This window comes from Salvelinus alpinus, chromosome 10 (genome assembly GCF_045679555.1).
Source record: "Salvelinus alpinus chromosome 10, SLU_Salpinus.1, whole genome shotgun sequence".
Lineage (NCBI taxonomy): Eukaryota > Metazoa > Chordata > Actinopteri > Salmoniformes > Salmonidae > Salvelinus > Salvelinus alpinus.
The window spans coordinates 38,623,259-38,647,095 of record NC_092095.1 but is presented as its reverse complement, the minus strand read 5'-3'; the positions used below and the strand labels follow the sequence as shown (position 1 = coordinate 38,647,095).

The window sequence follows — 23,837 nt, the reverse complement described above, 5'->3', positions numbered from 1 at the left end:
GAGAGAGACACACAAATTAACAGAGGGAGAAAGAGAAAGACTCTATTCGCATGAGAGAGAAGGATTAACAACCAAAGCCACAGGCGAGCCAGTAAATTTAATCAACAACATGTAAAAACTCAATTTCCCATGGGGGAGTGGGGTTGTGACCTCCCTAGCGGAGTCGGGCCATGGCTGGAGAGGGGCTTTAGTGTACCCTGGGGAGGACTACACAGGCTGTAAAAGCCACAGGATTAGGCATTGGGCCAACTAGGAGTTAAACAGTCCATCCATCACTACCGGACTGGGATGGAGGATGGACCGGGCGGAGAGGCAGGCAGCAGGCCCTGTGACTATGTGCACAAAGCTCTGAAGACTGGAAGACATTCCTACTGTAGACTAGATGTCTCGTACTGAACAAGGCTGGGGAGATATAGGGTGCTTCCCAAATGGCACCCTATTCCCTATATAGTGCATTTCTTTTGACCAGAGCACTAGTGGAAAATTAACTAGGACCTAGCTAAAGATATAGAGATTTACACTAATGGTGGCGTTTTAGCACTGTTATGAGGGTTTTGAGAGAATATTCTTAATGACGCTCACGCATGCACACGCTCACACACACACACCCCTCCCATACTCACAGTGTGAGGTGGTTGAAGCACACAGTCCTCAGTGTGAGAGATTTGGCCAGCAGGCGACAGTGCGTGAACTTAACACCAATGGCGTCCTCAAAGTCCGTCAGCTTCTGAAGCACCGGAGACATCTCGATCAGCTGCCTGTCCATCTGCGGCTCCTGCACCTGGGAACACAACATTTACAGCTAAACACTTCAGGAAATGAGCGGTTCCTGGGAACTTCCAAAACTGATCACATCAGTTTTGGAAGTAAAACTGAATAAGTAAGTCTGTCTTTTACCTGCCCTGCAGAACCAATAAAAAAGTGATTTCGGCCATCAAGGACCGGAGCAGCCTTTCCCGGGACTAGAGTATAAGGTTGGGATCCCAGATTAGGGCTCGGCTATAGGCTTGCTTGGTAGTTGAGTGAATTGGGAGGATATAGGGTTTTAACAGAGACAGATATGCTAAACCTGGCGGAACACTGAAAACGTATGATGACTTCCCTTATTAGGGGAGGAAATATGCTAAAATGCATGCTTTGAATCAATAGAGGGCTGAGTGAGTGTGTGTTGTGTGTTCAATCAGGAGAGATACTTATAGATGCATTCATTAGCGTGTATTTAACCAAGCAAGTCAGTTAAGAACAAATTCTTCTTTACAATGACGGGCTAGAAACGGTGGGTTAACTGCCTTGTTCAGGGGCGGAATGACAGATTTTTATCTTGTCAGCTCGGGGATTCCATCTAGCAACCTTTTGGTTACTGGCCCAACGCTCTAACCACTAGGCTACTTGTCAGCCAAAACCGGACGACGCTGGGCCAATTGTGCGCCGCCCTATGAGACTCCCAATCACGGCCAGTTGTGATACAGCCTGGAATCGAACCAGGGTCTGTAGTGATGCCTTTAGCACTGAGATGCAGTGCCTTAGACAGCTGTGCCAGCCTGTAGCAGAGAGAAGTATCTAATTGGTCTCTGGCTTGCTACTGCTGGAGGTTTGATCAAGACATTTCCCTCATTGAAAACAAACACCGAGCTACATCGTCACAAATGGCACCCTGTCCCCTAGTGCAGTTCTCTTGACGAGAGCCCAATGGTTCCTTGTCAAAAGTAGTCCACTATATAGGGAATAGAATCTCATTTGGGACGTAGTCATCATTAAATATATAGATGAATTCACCTTATTCACTTGGCTGGCTTCACATGTATAAACAGTGTATTGTAAGTAGATAAGTACAATATGTATGTAAAGTTTCTATAACAGTATCTATCAACTCCAGTCTGCCTGATGCATATGGTACAGTACAGTTAAAGTCACAATCCTGAGTGTGTATATATATCATGGATTCCAATGACCATTGGAGAGCAGTAAATATTGCAGATTGTACCTTTGAGTTCATGTTTGGTTTCATTTAAGCAATATTGACTAAGCAGCGGTGGAATAGCTTGATGCCCAATGTCAAACAAACAGAGTGGTTGGTAACTAGTCAGATGTGTTTTTATACTCTACATTTTAATTGGATGGCTGCTGACAATATCATGGTTCCGTCTTCCCACTTTAGCCCCAAAGAATACTTTAAATTCTGCCGTCCTCTAAGTTACCAACAACTCTTTAAAACTTCTTGAGGATAGGGTGCAGAGTTTTCACTTAGGGAAAAATAGCGTGCGCAATTTCAACTTCGTGCTACTCATCCCCAGAATATAAGATATGCATATTATTAGTAGATTTGGATAGAAAACACTCAGAAGTTTCTAAAACTGTTTGAATCATATCTGTAAGTATAACAGAACTTATATATCAGTCAAAACCCTGAGGACTAACTTTTTTATTGTTAAGTTCCTGTATGTTCAATGAGTTCTCATGGGCAAAGCAGAATTCTAATTACTATGCACGCAGTTTCTACTGCTTCCACTGGATGTCGCCATTGTATGGAAAAAGGTTAAGGTTTTTCATTAGTGAAATGAGAAAGATATTGACCCGGAAGTGGAGTGACGTTGTTTGTTTATGTTTGAGAGTTGCGCAAGACTTGAAAAGTACCGTGAGTTTGTTGATATCCTGTATTGAAAACAGATTGACCCATCTTCAATTTGATCGATTATTAACGTTTACAAATACCTTAAGTTGTATTACAAAGGTACTTTGACATGTTTTGGCAAAGTTTAGAGGTAATTTTTTTGATATTTTGTCGTGATTTTGCGCAAATTGAAGGCTGTTTTTCCTGGTACAACGGCGCGAAATAAATGGACAATTTGGATATATATGGACGGAATTAATCGAACTAAAGGACCATTTGTGATGTTTATGGGACATATTGGAGTGCCAACAAAAGGATCTCGTCAAAGGTAATGCATGTTTTATATTTTATTTCTGCGTTTTGAGTAGCGCCGGCATGGTTGAAATTGTCAAAAAAGAGAGTGTAGCCTCTGTACTATCATCAGATAATAGCATCTTATGCTTTCGCCGAAAAGCCTTTTTGAAATCTGACATGTTGGCTGGATTCACAACGAGTGTAGCTTTAATTTGGTATCTTATATGTGTAATTTAATAAAGTTTGATTTTATAGATTTTTTTTTGAATCTGGCGCTCTACATTTTAACAGGCTGTTGCGACGCTAGCGTCCCGCGATCCCAGAGAGGTTAACCTGTTGAGGACAAGGGGGTGCTGTTTTCACTTTTGGAGAAAATCGTATGATATTTAAACGGCCTCGTACTCAATTCTTGCTCGTACAATATGCATATTATTACTACTATTGGATAGAAAACAGTCTCTAGTTTCTAAAAGTGTTTGAATTATTTCTCTAAGTGAAACAGAACTCTTTTTACAGACATTTTCCTATCCGGAAGTGAGATTTCCAAATGCGAAGTCTCTCTTTAAGACCTTGTCTATAAAAGGGCATGTCACTTATGACTGTAGAAACACGTCATACACCTTCCCCTGGGTGTCATGCGGAAGTGAGAGCAGAAATCAGTTGATTATCTCGTTCAGGGGTGGTATACAACATCTTGGAGTGAGAAGTGCGCACTTAAATTTTTTTTGGAAGGCGCGAAGTTGGATCTGTACTCGGCTCATGGAAGAACCTTTTTAAAGGTGAATATGATCTCTGGCTTCGATTTTCTTTGATACATGTCACAATATCCTCCTAAAGTATGTTTTTTCAATATAGTTTAATTATATTATTGAAATTTATTCTGGACTTTAGACGTGATGCGACGCAAGAATTGGTTCAAGAATGAGAGGTTAGCATCGCACGGCAAGTGTGCTTGCTAATTCAAGAGGGAAATTGTTCATTCTGGATCGAAATAAAGACGTTTCTGAACAAAGGACCCCTTGGAGAACATTCTGATGGAAGATCAACAAAGATAAGGACCCAATTTGGGATGCTTTTTCATATATCTGTCGAACTGTGCTAACGCTACCGTTTGACTAGAATCAATGCTGCTGTGTGCTAGCTATTGTAGTAAGCTAATATAACGATATATTGTGTTTTCGCTGTAAAACACTTCAACAATCGGAAATATTGTCTGTATTCACAAGATATTTGTCTTTCATTAGCTATCCACCATATATTTGTCTGAAATGTTTTATGATGAGTAATTAGGTAGTTGACGTTGGTGTCTGTATTTTCTCTGGCTACTCCCGTGCGATTTCTGACTGTAGCTATGATGGTAGCAGTAATGTAAAACTGATTTATAGCTAAAATATGCAATTTTTTTGAACAAAACATAGATTTATTGTGTAACATGTTATAGGACTGTCATCTGAGGTAGTTTTTTCTAGGTTATTTAGGTTGGTTCTAGGTTAGTTAGGTTGGCTTGTGCATGCTACCTGCAGCCTACTTGTGCTGTGAAAAATGTCTGTCTGTCTTTTTTTATTTGGTGGTGACCTAACATAAATATATGTGGTGTTTTCTCTGTAAAACATATAAAAAATCGGACATGTTGGCTGGATTGACAAGATGTTTATCTTTCAAATGCTGTATTGGACTTGTTAATGTGTGAAAGTTAAATATTTCAAAGAATATTTTTTTTGAATTTGCCGCTCTGCCTTTTCAATGGAATGTGGGAGGAGTGCCGCTAGCGGCACCCCTGGCCTAAACAGGTTAACTTCTCTGCGCTACGAATCCCTTTTACGGGATCCCTTTCCTAAACAACCGCTAGAATTGCAGGGCGCCAAATGCAAAAATATTACTAAAAATATTTATAATCATGCAATCACAAGTGAAATATACCAAAACACAGTTTAGCTTGAATCGCTTACCTTAGATAATCTTCGGATGTTTGCACTCACGAGACTCCAAGTTACACAATAAATGTTATTTTTGTTCGATAAATATTACTTTTATAACAAAAAAAACGCCATTTGGGTTGCGCATTATGTACAGAAAATCAAAGCCGTGTTCCGTTCGACAAATTCCAAAAAGTATCCGTAATGGTCCTAGAAACATGTCAAATGGTTTTTTTAATCAGTCCCCAGGTTGTTTTTAACCCGGCGTTCCGCTAGCGGAACTCCTCCCACATTCCACTGAAAAGGCAGAGCGCGAAATTCAAAAAATATTTTTGGGAAATATTTCACTTTCACACATTAACAAGTCCAATACAGCAAATGAAAGATACACATCTTGTGAATCCAGTCAACATGTCCGATTTTTTAAAATGTTTTACAGCGAAAACACCACGTATATTTATGTTAGCTCACCACCAAATACAAAAAAGGACAGACATTTTTCACAGCACAGGTAGCATGCACAAAACCAACCAAACTAACCAAGAACCAACCAAACTAACCAAGAAACAACTTCATCAGATGACAGTCCTATAACATGTTACACAATAAATCTATGTTTTGTTCGAAAAATGTGCATATTTGAGGTATAAATCAGTTTTACATTGCTGCTACCATCACAGCTACCATCAGAAATAGCACCGAAGCAGCCAGAGTAATTATAGAGACCAAACGTGAAATACCTAAATACTCATCATAAAACATTTCTGAAAAATACATGGTGTACAGCAAATTAAAGAGAAACATCTTGTGAATCCAGCCAATATTTCAGATTTTTTAAGTGTTTTACAGCGAAAACACAATATAGCATTATATTAGCTTACTACAATAGCCTACCACACAACCGCATTCATTCATCAAGGCACGTTAGCGATAGCAATAGGCACGTTAGCGTTAGCGAATAAACCAGCAAAATATATTAATTTTCACTAACCTTCATAAACCTTCCTCAGATGACAGTCCTATAACATCAGGTTATACATACACTTATGTTTTGTTCGAAAATTTGCATATTTAGAGCTGAAATCAGTGGTTATCCATTATGCTAACGTAGCATCTTTTTCCCAGAATGTGCGGATATTTCTATTAGACTCTCACCTATTCTGACCAAATAGCTATTCATAAACATTACAAAAAAATACATGTTGTATAGGAAATGATAGATACACTAGTTCTTAATGCAATCGCAGTGTTAGAATTCTAAAAATATCTTCATTACGACATAAGGCTTACGTTATAGCGAGAGAGTGGCCAAAACCTGGGCGCAAAACTACTAGTACACAGTTCGACAGATATATGAAATAGCATCACAAAATGGGTCCTACTTTTGGTGATCTTCCATCAGAATGTTGTACAAGGGGTCCTTTGTCCAGAACAGTCGTTGTTTGGATTTAGAACATCGTTTTTCCCTCTTGAATTAGCAAGCACACTGGCCAAGTGGCGCGAAGCTGTCCATCGTCAACAAACACAGACAACGCAACACGCCTAACGTCCCGAAAAAATTTCAATAATCGAATAAAAATATATTGAAAAAACATACTTTACGATGATATTGTAACATGTATCAAATAAAATCAAAGCCGGAGATAGTATTCGCCTATAACGACAGCTTTCCAGAAGGCAATTCCAGGTCCAACTTCGCGCTTTTCAGAAAACAGGAAATGGCGGACACGTCATTCCAAGAGGATTTATTCCACCTCAGACCAAGATAAACACTTCATTTCTTCTCTCACTTCCTCTTGACATCTAGGGGAAGGTGTATGACGTGCATGTATACTCATACGTATCATGCCCATTTATAGGCAGGCCCTTGAACAGAGCATCATTTTCAGACTTTCCACTTCCTGGTCAGAAAGTGTGCTGCCAAATGAGTTCTGTTTTACTCACAGACAAAATTCAAACGGTTTTAGAAACTACAGAGTGTTTTCTATCCAATAGTAATAATAATATGCATATTGTACGAGCAAGAATTGAGTACGAGGCCGTTTAAATTGGGCACGAATTTCCCCCAAAGTGAAAACAGCGCCCTCTGTCCTCATCAGGTTAACAAACATAATCGATAATATTTCACCCGGACCATAACCTATTCATTAAGAGACAAAAGGACAATGGGGTGCCCCTCTCTCGCGCGCAGGAAATATTCAGAGGACACCTGACTACTTTTGAAAAAACTCGCTAATTTTTCAAAATAAAAGCTTGAAACTATGTCTAAAGCCTGGTAACAGCCTGAGGAAGCCATTGGAAAAGGAATCTGGTTGATACCCCTTTAAATTGAGGTTAGACGGGCCAGGGAACACAGATTTTTTTTTTTTATATCACTTCCGAGTTACATTTTCTCAGGTTTTTGCTTGCAGAATAAGTATTGTTATACTCACAGACAATATTTTGACAGTTTTGGAAACTTTGGATTGTTTTCTATCCTAATCTGTAAATTATATGCATATTCTACGATCTGGGCCAGAGAAAATGTCCATTTACGTTGGGCACGTTATTTAAAAAAAATAAAAAATCTGACCCTTAGCGCTAAGAAGTTTTAACCTGTTTGGGCTATAGGGGGCGTATTGGAAAAACTGGAAAATATGTGCAAATTTTCAAACGGCCTCTTAATCAATTTTTGCTCTTACAATATGCATATTGTTAATACGATTGGATAGAAAAGAGTCTCTAGTTTCTAAAACCGTTTTAATTTTTTCTCTGAGTGGAACACAAGTCCTTTGGCAGCACTTTCCCCGACCAGGAAGTAAAATGCAAGATGTTTATGCTCGCTTCAACGCTCTGCCTATACATGGTCATGCCACCTATGACCCGAAACACACCTCGTACGCCTTCCTCTGGGTGTCAAGAGGACGTCAGAGGAGAAATCTTGCGTTTATCTTGTTTTGACGTGAAATAAGACCTATTTCTTTGACGTGACCGTCAATTTCAGGAAGTCAGAAGCGCACGACTTGGGAGAGATATCATGTTTTGTTTTGCTGCCGTTTCGGATGTGAACTATCTCCAGCTCGGATTTGATTTGATAAATGAGACCATGTCATCGTAATGTATGTTTTTTCAATATAGTTTAATCAGATTATTTGAATTTTTTTCTGGAGTTTTGCCGTGTTCCGTAATGTTTACTTTGTTTACGTTGGAGAGATCCGTGCCACTCGACTAGTACTCCTGCTAAATGAAGATGGAAAGTTGCCATTCTGAATGGATTGAACGACTCTTCTGGACTAAGGACAACTTGATCAACATTCTGATGAAAGATCAGCCAAAGTAAGACCAAATTTATAATGTTATTTCATATATCTGTCGTGCATGTCAACTGGTCGCGCGCGCCCAAGTGTGTCTGTCTGGCGTGGCTATGCTAATTTAGCGCTACATTTAGTTTTCGATGTAAAACATTTAATAAATCGGAAATATTGTCTGGAATCACAAGAATCTTGTTTTTCAATTGCTGCACAGTATGTATTTCTCAGAAATGTTTTATGAGGAGTAATTAGGTATTTGATGTTGGTGTCTGTAAATGTTATGGCTGCTTTCTGATTGTAGCTGAAATGTAATTTATGATTTATACCATAAATATACACATTTTTCAAAAAAAACATATGCTATACAATAAATATGTTATCAGACTGTCATCTTATGAAGTTGTTTCTTGGTTAGTGGCTATATACAGTGGGGAGAACAAGTATTTGATACACTGCCGATTTTGAAGGTTTTCCTACTTACAAAGCATGTAGAGGTCTGTAATTTTTATCATAGGTACACTTCAACTGTGAGAGACGGAATCTAAAACAAAAATCCAGAAAATCACATTGTATGATTTTTAAGTAATTAATTTGCATTTTATTGCATGACATAAGTATTTGATACATCAGAAAAGCAGAACTTAATATTTGGTACAGAAACCTTTGTTTGCAATTACAAAGATCATACGTTTCCTGTAGTTATTGACCAGGTTTGCACACACTGCAGCAGGGATTTTGGCCCACTCCTCCATACATACCTTCTCCAGATCCTTCAGGTTTCGGGGCTGTCGCTGGGCAATACGGACGTTCAGCTCCCTCCAAAGATTTTCTATTGGGTTCAGGTCTGGAGACTGGCTAGGCCACTCCAGGACCTTGAGATGCTTCTTACGGAGCCACTCCTTAGTTGCCCTGGCTGTGTGTTTCGGGTCGTTGTCATGCTGGAAGATCCAGCCACGACCCATCTTCAATGCTCTTACTGAGGGAAGGAGGTTTTTGGCCAAGATCTCGCGATACATGGCCCCATCCATCCTCCCCTCAATACGGTGCAGTCGTCCTATCCCCTTTGCAGAAAAGCATCCCCAAAGAATTATGTTTCCACCTCCATGCTTCACGGTTGGGAGGGTGTTCTTGGGGTTGTACTCAACCTTCTTCTTCCTCCAAACACGGCGAGTGGAGTTTAGACCAAAAAGCTCTATTTTTGTCTCATCAGACCACATGACCTTCTCCCATTCCTCCTCTGGATCATCCAGATGGTCATTGGCAAACTTCAGACGGGCCTGGACATGCGCTGGCTTGAGCAGGGGGACCTTGCGTGCGCTGCAGGATTTCAATCCATGACGGCGTAGTGTGTTACTAATGGTTTTCTTTGAGACTGTGGTCCCAGCTCTCTTCAGGTCATTGACCAGGTCCTGCCGTGTAGTTCTGGGCTGATCCCTCACCTTCCTTATGATCATTGATGCCCCACGAGGTGAGATCTTGCATGGAGCCCCAGACCGAGGGTGGTTGACCGTCATCTTCAACTTCTTCCATTTTCTAATAATTGCACCAACAGTTGTTGCCTTCTCACCAAGCTGATTGCCTATTGTCCTGTAGCCCATCCCAGCCTTGTGCAGGTCTACAATTTTATCCCTGATGTCCTTACACAGCTCTCTGGTCTTGGCCATTGTGGAGAGATTGGAGTCTGTTTGATTGAGTGTGTGTACAGGTGTCTTTTATACAGGTAACAAGTTCAAACAGGTGCAGTTAATACAGGTAATGAGTGGAGAACAGGAGGGCTTCTAAAAGAAAAACGAACAGGTCTGTGAGAGCCGGAATTCTTACTGGTTGGTAGGTGATCAAATACTTATGTCACGCAATAAAATGCAAAGTAATTACTTAAAAATCATACAATGTGATTTTCTGGATTTTTGTTTTAGATTCCGTCTCTCACAGTTGATGTGTACCTATGATAAAAATGACAGACCTCTACATGCTTTGTAAGTAGGAAAACCTGCAAAATCGGCAGTGTATCAAATACTTGTTCTCCCCACTGTATATCTTCATTTGGTCGAATTAGTGATAGCTGGTGATGGACGTAAAAACTGATTGGTGTTAGAAAGTGGTGTCTTTTGCTAAGGTGGTTAGCTAATAGATTTACATATTTTGTCTTCCCTGTAAAACATTTTAAAAATCGGACATGTTGGCTAGATTCACAAGATGTCTGCCTTTCATATGCTGTATTGGACTTGTTAATGTGTGAAAGTTAAATATTTAAAAAAAATGTTTTTTTTGAATTTGCCGCTCTGCCTTTTCAGTGGAATGTGGGAGGAGTGCCGCTAGCGGCACCCCTGGCCTAAACAGGTTAACCAACAGTGCAGTTCAAGAAAGAGTTAAGAAAATATTTACCAAATAAACTAAAGTAAAAAATAATAAAAGTAACACAATAAAATAACAACAATGAGGCTAAATACAGGGGGTACCGGTACCGAGTCTATGTGCGGGGGTACAGGCTAGTCAAGGTAATTTGTACATATACAGTGGGGAGAACAAGTATTTGATACACTGCCGATTTTGCAGGTTTTCCTACTTACAAAGCATGTAGAGGTCTGTAATTTTTATCATAGGTACACTTCAACTATGAGAGACGGAATCTAAAACAAAAATCCAGAAAATCACATTGTATGATTTTTAAGTAATTAATTTGCATTTTATTGCATGACATAAGTATTTGATACATCAGAAAAGCAGAACTTAATATTTGGTACAGAAACCTTTGTTTGCAATTACAGAGATCATACGTTTCCTGTAGTTCTTGACTAGGTTTGCACACACTGCAGCAGGGATTTTGGCCCACTCCTCCCTACAGATCTTCTCCAGATCCTTCAGGTTTCGGGGCTGTCGCTGGGCAATACGGACTTTCAGCTCCCTCCAAAGATTTTCTATTGGGTTCAGGTCTGGAGACTGGCTAGGCCACTCCAGGACCTTGAGATGCTTCTTACGGAGCCACTCCTTAGTTGCCATGGCTGTGTGCTTCGTGTCGTTGTCATGCTGGAAGACCCAGCCACGACCCATCTTCAATGCTCTTACTGAGGGAAGGAGGTTGTTGGCCAAGATCTCGCGATACATGGCCCCATCCATCCTCCCCTCAATACGATGCAGTCGTCCTGTCCCCTTTGCAGAAAAGCATCCCCAAAGAATGATGTTTCCACCTCCATGCTTCACGGTTGGGATGGTATTCTTGGGGTTGTACTCATCCTTCTTCTTCCTCCAAACACGGCGAGTGGAGTTAGACCAAAAAGCTCTATTTTTGTCTCATCAGACCACATGACCTTCTCCCATTCCTCCTCTGGATCATCCAGATGGTCATTGGCAAACTTCAGACGGGCCTGGACATGCACTGGCTTAAGCAGGGGGACCTTGCGTGCGCTGCAGGATTTTAATCCATGACGGCGTAGTGTGTTACTAATGGTTTTCTTTGAGACTGTGGTCCCAGCTCTCTTCAGGTCATTGACCAGGTCCTGCCGTGTAGTTCTGGGCTGATCCCTCACATTCCTCATGATCATTGATGCCCCACGAGGTGAGATCTTGCATGGAGCCCCAGACCGAGGGTGATTGACCGTCATCTTGAACTTCTTCCATTTTCTAATAATTGTGCCAACAGTTGTTGCCTTCTCACCAAGCTGCTTGGCTATTGTCCTGTAGCCCATCCCAGCCTTGTACAGGTCTACAATTTTATCCCTGATGTCCTTACACAGCTCTCTGGTCTTGGCCATTGTGGAGAGGTTGGAATCTGTTTGATTGAGTGTGTGGACAGGTGTCTTTTATACAGGTAACGAGTTCAAACAGGTGCAGTTAATACAGGTAATGAGTGGAGAACAGGAGGGCTTCTTAAAGAAAAACTAACAGGTCTGTGAGAGCCGGAATTCTTACTGGTTGGTAGGTGATCAAATACTTATGTCATGCAATAAAATGCAAATTAATTATTTAAAAATCATACAATGTTATTTTCTGGATTTTTGTTTTAGATTCCGTCTCTCACAGTTGAAGTGTACCTATGATAAAAATGACAGACCTCTACATGCTTTGTAAGTAGGAAAACCTGCAAAATCGGCAGTGTATCAAATACTTGTTCTCCCCACTGTAGGTAGGGATGAAGAGACTATGCATAGATAATAAACAGCGAGTAGCAGCATGGAAAAAAACAAATGGAGGGTGGGGGGGTGTCAATGTAAATAATCCTGTGGCCATTTGAATAATTGTTCAGCAGTCTTATAGCTTGGTGGTAGAGCAAGGCGTCCCGCTGGCGGGACAACTTCCGGTGATACAGGAGGGCGCGCAATTCAAATAAATAATCATAAATTATGGATATTAAACATTTAGGTACATATAAGTGTCTTAAATCGGTTGAAAGCTTAAATTCTTGATAATCTAATCTATCGAATTGAGTAATACACTCGTTAAACTTGCAGAGAAATTAATCTGAAAATCTACTTACTCTACTTACGTTTCTACTTACTCCTCAGATACCATAAAATGTAATCAAACTATAATATTTCTTACGGAAAGAAGCATGTTCAATAGGAAACCGATTTTAGCAGGTGCGTCCAATCTTCATGGCGCGCGCAAACATGAATTTCCAAGACTGCGTCTCTGTACTAAAACTGATATTTTTTTATGTTTTTTAAAGTTACATGTCTGAAACCTTGAACATAGACTGCTGACACCATGTGGAAGCCATGGGAATTGCATCCAGGGAGCTAATTTTCAATATGACCTTATAATTGCCATTCTACGAGGATGGTCTCTCAAAAATATTTCTGGTTGGTTTTTCTTTGGATTCTCTCCTACCATATCTAATGTGTTATATTCTCGTACATTTAAAAAAAACTTTTCTACAAACTTCAAAGTGTTTTCTTTCCAATGGTACCAATTATTTGCATATCCTGGCTTCATGGCCTGAGCAACAGGCAGTTTACTTTGGGCATGTCATTCAGGCAGAAATTGCGAAAAAAGGGGCCTAGCCCTAAGAAGTTTAAGGAGCCTTGTGGTCCTAGACTTGGCGCTCCGGTACTGCTTGCCATGCAGTAGCAGAGAAAACAGTCTATGACTTGGGTGACTGGAGTCTTTGACAATTTTTGGGGCTTCTCCAGTCATTCTCTCCACATTAGTTTTGCTGCCTTCTGTGAGATATGTCAATGTAAATGTTGATAAGACCATAGAAGACAGAAGGACATGTCTGTATGTGTGTCTGGCATGTTCCAGACAGACCTTGTTGTATGTATAGGTGCTGAGCAGACACAGACACACCAGGGTTCCCGTTAGCCTGTAATGGCCGGCTTTTGGCGGAATTCAAATAAATTAAAAGCCAATTAAATTAAATTGTAGTCTGCCAAATTGTCCATGGTTGCCTATATCATACAACCCGATATAGCACTTCCGCACCATTTTGTCACTCTTTGCACGTTGCCTTACATGCATGTGCCTGCTTCTGAGAGGGAGAGGGAGAGGGAGAGGGCGAGAGAGGAGCATTGGCCTAGGCTACTGTTGATTGTGAAGATGGAGGCCTTTTTTTTTACTGAAGTAAAATGTAAGTTAAATATGCCTATCGTGAAAAGCCTACAAGGGGAATGTCCTCCATATGGACAAGGTTTAATATCTTAGTAGATGTACGTCGGCACAGGCAATTGCAGGCAAGTGTGAAACTTTGGAACATATTTCTGTTTTCAGATTCATAATAATTGATTTCGTCATTATTGTATATCATTGTTATTATCATATTCATATTTATTCATCTAAATAAGTTAATTAAATATGTAAATGTATTTTGTTTAGTTCTGTAGAGACATTTTTGTTGCCTGAAAGTATGTTCAATGTCTCTAATTGTATCCTTTGTATTTATACTGAACAAAAATATAAACGCAACACGCAACAATTTCAACGATTTTACTGAGTTACAGTTCATATAAGGAAATCAGTCAATTGAAATAAAATCATTTGGCACTAATCTATGGATTCAGTATCCGGAGTGACCATCATTTGCCTCGTGCAGCGCGACACATCTCCTTCGCATAAAGTTGGTCAGGCTGTGATTGTGGCCTGTGGAATGTTGTCCTACTCCTCTTACATTTACATTTACATTTAAGTCATTTAGCAGACGCTCTTATCCAGAGCGACTTACAAGTTGGTGCATTCACCTTATGATATCCAGTGGAACAACCACTTTACAATAGTGCATCTAACTCTTTTAAGGGGGGGGGGGGGGGGGGTTAGAAGGATTACTTTATCCTATCCTAGGTATTCCTTAAAGAGGTGGGGTTTCAGGTGTTTCCGGAAGGTGGATTGACTCCGCTGACCTGGCGTCGTGGGGGAGTTTGTTCCACCATTGGGGTGCCAGAGCAGCGAACAGTTTTGACTGGGCTGAGCGGGAGCTGTACTTCCTCAGAGGTAGGGAGGCGAGCAGGCCAGAGGTGGGTGTAGGGCCTTTGTTTGGATGTAGGGCCTGATCAGAGCCTGAAGGTACGGAGGTGCCGTTCCCCTCACAGCTCCGTAGGCAAGCACCATGGTCTTGTAGCGGATGCGAGCTTCAACTGGAAGCCAGTGGAGAGAGCGGAGGAGCGGGGTGACGTGAGAGAACTTGGGAAGGTTGAACACCAGACGGGCTGCGGCGTTCTGGATGAGTTGTAGGGGTTTAATGGCACAGGCAGGGAGCCCAGCCAACAGCGAGTTGCAGTAATCCAGACGGGAGATGACAAGTGCCTGGATTAGGACCTGCGCCGCTTCCTGTGTGAGGCAGGGTCGTACTCTGCGAATGTTGTAGAGCATGAACCTACAGGAACGGGTCACCGCCTTGATGTTAGTTGAGAACGACAGGGTGTTGTCCAGGATCACGCCAAGGTTCTTAGCACTCTGGGAGGAGGACACAATGGAGTTGTCAACCGTGATGGCGAGATCATGGAACGGGCAGTCCTTCCCCGGGAGGAAGAGCAGCTCCGTCTTGCCGAGGTTCAGCTTGAGGTGGTGATCCGTCATCCACACTGATATGTCTGCCAGACATGCAGAGATGCGATTCGCCACCTGGTTATCAGAAGGGGGAAAGGAGAAGATTAATTGTGTGTCGTCTGCATAGCAATGATAGGAGAAACCATGTGAGGATATGACAGAGCCAAGTGACTTGGTGTATAGCGAGAATAGGAGAGGGCCTAGAACAGAGCCCTGGGGGACACCAGTGGTGAGAGCACGTGGTGCGGAGACAGATTCTCGCCACGCCACCTGGTAGGAGCGACCTGTCAGGTAGGACGCAATCCAAGCGTGGGCCGCGCCGGAGATGCCCAACTCGGAGAGGGTGGAGAGGAGGATCTGATGGTTCACAGTATCACACTCTTCAATGGCTGTGCGAAGTTGCTGGTTATTGGTGCGTACTGGTACACGCAGTCATACACAGCCTATGCCTGCCCATACCATAACCCCACCACCACCATGGGGCAACCTGTTGACATCAGTAAACCGCTCGCCTACACAACGCCATACACGTGGTCTGCGGTTGTGAGGCCAGTTTTACATACTGCCAAATTCTCTAAAACAACAGTAGTGGTGGCTTACGTTAGAGAAATTAACATTAAATTATCTCGCAACAGCTCGGGTGGACATTCTTGCAGTCAGCATGTCAATTGCACCCTCCCTCAAAACCTGAGACACCTGTGGCGTTGTGACAAAACTGCACATTTTAGAGTGGGATTTTATTGTCCTCAGCACAAGGTTCATCTGTGTATTGATCATGCTGTTTAATCAGCTTCTTGATTTGCCACACCTTTCAGTTGGATAGATTATCTTGGCAAATGAGAAATGCTCACTAACAGGTATGTAAACAAATTTGTTCACATAATTTGAGAAAATTTGATTTGTGTGTGTATGTAAAATGTCTGTGATCTTTTATTTTAGCTCATGAAACATGGTACCAACATTTTACATGTTGCATTTACATTTTTGTTCATTGTAGTTTATTAAGATAAGTTATAAATAGGCCTGTTAAATAAATATCATAAGCCTATTGCTGTCATTTGTTGGGTACATTAGGCACTAGCATTTCTTGGTAATTGCTGCAATATAGCCTGTTAAATTCTGAACGAAAATGTACTTCTGTACACCTATATCTGTATACTAGACGCTTTAGCCTATCTGACAAGTATCAAGAAAAGCATGTCGGTGTCGTAGCATGCCGTCGGCATATCTCTATCTCTCTTTGGGGCTAGGCCTAAGCTTCTCTTCCTTTTTATATAAGTGTTTTTAAATATTAATAGGCTATCATACAGTGGATCCCTAAGCCTAGTACAGGTCTATGCATGCAATGCCCTGATGCATTTTGTGCTCAAATCTCCGACAGCTGAACCATGAGGTAGACTCGGATTAAAGTTCTCCATCACTGCGACGGATTTATGCCATATAGATTTGGGAGAGGTCTGGTTGGTGAAACGGCCTAATACAGAAGCATGTCTGTTCTGTGAAATATCCTGAGTGTACAAAACATTAAAGTTATTAAAGAAGGACTTTTAGGCCTTGAGACAGTTGAGCCAAGGGTTGTGTATGTGTGCCATCCAGAGTGTGAATGTTCAAGACAACAAAATGTAAGTGCCTTTGAAAGGGGTTCGGTAGTAGGTGCCAGGTGCACCAGTTTGAGTGTGTCAAAAACTGAAACGTTGCTGGGTTTTTCACGCTTAACAGTTTCCTGTGTGCATCAAGAATGGTCCACATGCATGATTGCTGCTTACCAAAGGCGGAGAGTCCATAAAGTTAGGTAGGGGCTAAGTTACCCTAAAGTAAATTAAATTGCCCAAATTATATTGCCTAATTAGCCTACTCCTGTCTAAACATAAATACATACCAGTTTTCCATTGCTACCATGTTTATTTCTCTACTCCTTCAATTACGCAACTGGCCTCGTTTTTCAAATGCAAACTGGAGCGGCGCAACTGAGCACAGCGGTGCAGCTGAGTTCTTCTTAAAAGGGCAATGACATACTTTCTAATAGAAACTCCAACATTTACATTTTTGAGTGAATAATAATAATAATTGATGTATTTATAATAAAAGTATTATTATTATTAATAATAATAATAATAATAATAATATATAATTAGAACAGTCAGGTGTTGTGTCCAATGGGGTAACATTATGCGGCATCAGTTGGGCTCGAGGTGATAACGCTAAATGCTAGCAGCACATCTGATCATTTAGACCAAGTTTTCCCAAACTGGGGTGCAATGCTGGGGGTACGCCAAATACAAATGTGATTCTATATTTTTCTAAAATATATATATTTTTTCTTCACATTTTCAAACATTCCATTTATATTTTCCAACAGGGCTATACATTTGGGTGATCCAATCACATTAACCGTTACTCTCTTGCGGGAATTCCACTAATGGTCCGTATGTAGCCAAACGTAGCTGCTGCTCATTTTGGTATATGTACTGATGGCAGAAAAGCCATGACAGGGAGACATAGTGGTAACGCATGTGGAAGTAGTTGCTCCCGAAGCCACTTGGGTACACTGCACCATCCACCGAGAGGCTCTTGCACCCAAGGGGAATGCCTGACAGCTTGAAAGATGTTTTGGACACTAACTTTGTTAAAGCAAGGCCCCTGAACTCTCATGTATTTTCTTCACTATGCAATGATATGAGCAGCAACCATGTAACACTTTACAACATACAGAAGTGCACTGGTTATGAAGGGGCATTTTAATTGAGAGACAAGCTTAAAGTTTTCTATACTGACCACAGTTTTCACTTGTCTGACCGCTTGCATGATGACGGGTTTCTCACATGTCTGGCCTATCTGGGTGATGTTTTTTCTCGCCTGAATGATCTGAATCTAGCATTACAGGGACTCTCCGCAACTATATTCAATGTGCGGGGCAGAATTGAGGCTATGATTAAGAAGTTCTTCTCTGTCCGCATTAACAAGAACAACACACAGGTAATTCCATAATTTCATGATTTTCTGTGTGCAAATGAACTCAAGCTTACGGACAATGCCTAATGTGATTATAGCGAAGCACCTGAGTGAGTTAGGTGCGCAATAACGCAGGTACTTTCCCAAAATGGATGACACAAACAACTGGATTAGTTATCCCTTTCATGCCCTGCCTCCAGTCCACTTACCGATATCTGAACGAGAGAGCCTCATCGAAACTACAACAAGCGGTTCTGTGAAAATCTTATTTAATCAGAAGCCACTGCTAGATTTCTGTATTGGGCTGCGCTCAGAGTATCCTGCCTTGGCAAATCGCGCTGTTAAGACACTGATGCCCTTTGCAACCACGTACCAATGTGAGAGTGGATTCTCGGCCCTCACTAGCATGACAACTAAATACAGGCACAGACTGTGTGTGGGAAATGATTTAAGACTTCCCACGAGGCCGGGTTGTGACAAACTCACACTCATTCTTATGTTGAATAAATGTATCATATAGGCTTACAATGATGGCAAAAAACAACATTTGTGAGTGTGATGACCCTGGTGCTAGAGGGGGTACACAGCTGGAGGTTGAATATTTGAAAGGGCAAGGGACTATAAAAAGTTTGGGAACCACTGATTTAGACCATGCATTGTGCCATATGTTAAAATAATTGGATATGTTATGGGGCTCATTTCAGGAGGTGGACATTTTATTTCAGTTGGTGTCAGCATAATTTTATTTTCACTCATTTTGGAGTAGAATGTCCTTTTTAAAAGGTCACCAGAACTGAGCTTCTCAGTCCTAAAGGGACCGGAATTGGTCAGACGTACAGTTTTATACGTGTACAAACGTATCCTCTTCCCCGAAAAGCATGATGGTCATGACTTTCTTGTATGAAAGGGGAGGTTGATCTAAGATTGACTTAACTTTCATCGTTTGTTTTCTTTTCATGCTTTAACCCCTGGGTTGACAATGATTGTTTAAGAAAAAGGAAAAAACAATACAAATAGGCTATACAGTTTTGCTTATGCTTCAGTGGTTTTTCTTATAGGCTGTTTTTAAGGATATGGCTAACATCCCTTGTTTATTGATGGTGCTGGGTGCGTGGGCGGACCCTCTAATGGGTTATGCACCCAATGTACAGTATCAGTCAAAAGTTTGAGCACACCTACTCAAACCAATTGAGATGGTTTGGGATGAGTCGGACTGCAGAGTGAAGGAAAAGCAGCCAGAAAGTGCTCAGCATATTTGGGAACTACTTCAAGACTGTTGGAAAAGCATTCCAGGTGAAGCTGGTTGAGAGAATGCCAAGAGTGTGCAAAGCTGTCATCAAGGCAAAGGTAGGCTACTTTGAAGAATCTCAAATATATAATAGTAAAAATAAAGAAAAACCCTTGAATGAGTAGTCCAAATTTTTGACTGGTACTGTATATGGATGACCTGTACATTTTTCAGATAAATGGAGATATTCCTGGTCACTTGTCTGGCACCAAATTGTCCTGACAGAAACACTGACACACACAAACACACATACACACACGCTCAGTTAGACTGTCTGTTGGTCTCTAGCTAGTCCCTATGTTGTCCATCTGCTGTTTCTGCTCTCCATAATCAGCTTTCTTACCGTTACTCAGACACTCTCTCGCTCTTTTATTCTCTACCACTGTCTCTCGCTCTCTTTCTCTCTTTATACACTTTCATTCATTCATTCTTCCTCTCTCTCTTTTTCTCTCTCTCTCTCTCACTATTTCATTCCCTCTCTCTCCCCCTATTTTTTCCCCCATTCTTCTCACTCTCTTCCCCTTTGCAGTGCATGATCTCCCTAGACACATTGAGAGTAGGGCAAAGAGAGAGAAGAGGATGTTTGTTTGAAAGTAGGATTCGGAGGAAGAGATCAAAAATGGTGTAACAGGATTACACTCGGTCCCAAATCACATAGGGCCTCCAGGGACCAAAACACTGCTTCTGTTTGTGTCAGTGTGTGTGTCACAGTGCGTTTTGTGAGTCAATGTGTTTTCACGTGCATGTTTTTCTGAGAATATCCATGTTTGTTTCTAAATCCCACTCTGATCTTGGCTGATGTATGTTTTTATATTTTTGTTTGCTCTCTGCTCTCAATTGATGACAGAGATTTTAAGACATGGTTTAGAGAGCTTTTGGCCCACTTTGACAGTACAACTGAGCCCAAACCGTTTGTTTGTCCTTCTTCCTATATGCCTGCCACCATGCCAGTGAATATAATATTGTGTCAGCTGCTGCCATAGCCATAGAAATAGAATCACTAGAATGGGCTTCCCTATACAAGTCAGTGGGTAATTCTATTTAGCCACAGAAACATATGAAATCCTACCAACAGAGCTTGGCAGATATTATTTGGTAGGTCTAGCAAAATCTTCCAGCCACTCATTCTTGACTTGTTACCAGCATCTGATGATGGTAGCTTGTGGTCATTTCAGCCTTGCCCTTCCCTTCTCAACAGCAGCCTTGGAGGTCAATGCCTGGGTAAGGTGTGGACCCCCACAATCCTCAGCGGTCAGAGAGGGACCACCGCTTCGGTGTTCCTGGGTAAGGTTTATGCTAGGCGGTATCCTGGATAATTATCGGGTTTAGAGCGACGGCCATCCTTCCATCTCTCCATATTTCCAACCTGAGTCAGTCTACTGTGGGTTAGAGTGGTTAGAGTGGTCTCCTCCTCCTTCTACTTACCTTACATGCCTAGCTTAGTTTTTGGACCCGTGACTTAAATTTAAATTACCTTTAACATGAATGAATAATCTTACGATAAGATTATTTAAGTGAAGACATCAATTTGTTATGTTGTTGAAGCCTAAAGGTAAGCAGGGAGAACCCACATCTGGCTCAAGGGCACTCTCTCTGAGCATAAATGTTTACCAGTTGCCTCTCTCTCTCTGAGCCTACAGGGTAACAAGATGACTCTGGCCCCAGGCAGAACATAAAGACTGATGATCGTCAGGAGTTAGTTAGCTGAAAGCAATTCACCAATAATGAGGCCCAGGCTTATGGTGATGCCAAGTAATCTTCGTTTTTATTTTTACAAAACTTTTTTTAAATAAAGAATATCCAGGATTGTAGGTGTACATGTGCGTGTGCGCTGGCCCATGTTCATACATTAGCATTACAGTTTTTTTGGATTGCTTACACACTAAAATTAAAAGTAGTACACTATTAGCAAAACCTTACACTCAAGAAGCAAAACATCAGCCCATATTTGCACAACTATAAGCACATTGTCAACCTCACACTTGTTGCAAAACTCTACACACAGTGATTTGCAAAACACTAAACACACTTAACATACATTACACACAAAAATCTATCATGAAGTCACGTCCTTGCAATACCAAAGCACTGACTGTCAAATTACCACACCGTCCAACCAATTGGTTCAACACAGTCATCAGGTGTGCAAACACTCGTTTGCTTAATTGTAGACACACCAATCAGGTGTATAAGCAGTATAAAAAGCAGCAGGTGAGTTCATCGGTCTTCAAGCACAATGGAAAGAGTCAGAGAAAGAGTAAGACGAGGAAGAGGAAGACAAGAAGGTGCTCAAAGAGGACCGAATCTGACAAATGAGATCCGCGCAACACTGGTTGACCACGTTGTCAACCACGGCCTGACGCTGAGGGAGGCTGGACTGCGAGTACAGCCAAATCTAAGCCGATATACAGTGGCAAGTGTGATGATAACATTTCGACTGGAAAATAGGTATTGTAAAAATATCATCATATCAAAAACATCTGCACGGTTTCAGTAACTGCTTACAGTACTGTATTCTATGCACTATCAGCACTTCTGTTACCTTTTCCTGTGAAATTACTGTACTATTGTATACTGTTTTTTTTTCTACATAGGATTGAGGGTCAGGGACGACAAGGGGGAAGGCCTCCTATGTTCACAGAACAGCAAGAGAGGGAGATAGCATTGTTGGCCAAAACCATGTTTACTATAACACTCAAGCAGCTCCAAGCTAACATAGTCAATATCCACGCCATTTTCAACGATATCCATCAGGTCTCAACATCAACACTGGCACGCATCCTAAAAAAAAACATATTCAAATGAAGCAAATTTATCGAGTGCCTTTCGAGCGCAATTCCGAAAGGGTGAAACGACTGCGGCATGATTATGCAGAGGTATGTATTCACTTTAGCAGTGTGATCTTGTCTCATAATCTTTTACTGTACTGTAATATGTATACTAGATCTACACTGAACTACACAATTTTGCCTGACACTGTTTTTCAGAGAGTTTTACGAATGGATGGAGAGGAGATCCAGCATGAGTTCATTTACGTAGATGAGGCTGGGTTCAACCTGACGAGAACACGAAGGAGGGGAAGAAACATCATTGGCCACAGGGCTATAGTCAATGTCCCAGGGCAACGTGGGGGTAATATAACACTCTGTGCAGCCATTACACAGAATGGGATCCTCCACCGCCATGCCCATATGGGCCCTTACAACACAGCACTCATACTTACATTCTTGGACCAATTGCACAACATAACAGCAGCAAATCAAATCGATCATATGCAATACATTGTTGTCTGGGACAATGTGTCTATCCACCGCTCTGCTCTGGTTCAGAACTGGTTTCAGCAACATCCACATTTCACCGTCCTATGTCTTCCAGCATACTCTCCATTCCTCAACCCTATAGAAGAGTTTTTCTCGGCATGGCGGTGGAAGGTATATGATCTCCGTCTCCAGGCTGAGGTACTCCTCATCCAAGCCATGTAGGAGGCCTGTAACCAGATGGAGGTAGCAGCAATGCAAGGATGGATTCGTCATTCAAGACATTTCTTTCCAAGGTGTCTTGCTAATGACAACATTGCCTGCGATGTTGATGAAATTCTCTGGCCAGATCCAGCTAGGCGAAGAGACAATGTCTAGTTATTAAAAAAAATAAAAAATTGAACTTACAACACGTAAAGTGACGTTTGGTTACAGTATTATGATCTCCATGTCAACATTTTGGGCGTGTTGAGAAATAAATGAGTTTCTTCAGTCTGCAACATTGGTCTTGTGTAGTGTTTGGTGAATTTACATTATATTTGTACTTTGTTGATAGTAGCCTACTCTAATCATAGGGAAGTAGAAGTGCTAAAAGTGTTTTAGGTTTATCACAGCAGAGTGTAACTCGTGCAAACAGAGTATCGTAATGTGAAACGTGTGTTTCATATGGTAACAAAGTGTGGTTTCTAAAAAGAAGTGTATAGTTTTTACAAGAGTGTTTAATTTTGCAAAGGATCTGTAGTGTTTTGCTAATTGGGTGTGTGGTTGTGCTAATTGTGTGTAGTGTTTTGAAAACACGGGCCCTGTTTTGAAAATTGTGCTTAAGCAATCAAAAAAAACTGTAACACCATGGGTTAGCTCTGCCTGCTAAGTTTGGGCGGTATATAGATTTGTGTATTTTCATACCGTTTCTGTACCATACCGTGTTTTACAGTATTACCGGTAGTGTACACAAGAGGCTGCTAATTTGTTCCAAACGTTAAAATTAATAATTGCGGACACTTGACACTGTAAATGCTAACAAGCGCAAGCAAACATGAACATTTGCAAGGACAGACAACCCAGCTCATAAAGTTGTACAACTATGTCAATAGGTTTGCTGCACGCACAAAACAAAGACAGCAGTGATCTTGACCTCAGAGGGGATTGATTGTGTCTGCTGTTACCATGAAGCTTGATTGTGTGTGTGTGTAGCGTTAAGAACGAGTTAGCTGAGACGTCCCACAGCATTTTATCTATTCTATCTCTACT

The 23,837-nt window shown here is 41.3% G+C and overlaps 1 pseudogene; it reads right to left on the bottom strand.

Moving 5' to 3' along the window:
* Positions 1–23,837, bottom strand: part of LOC139532047 (ribonuclease 3-like) — a 146,544-nt pseudogene that overhangs the window by 46,044 nt on the left and 76,663 nt on the right.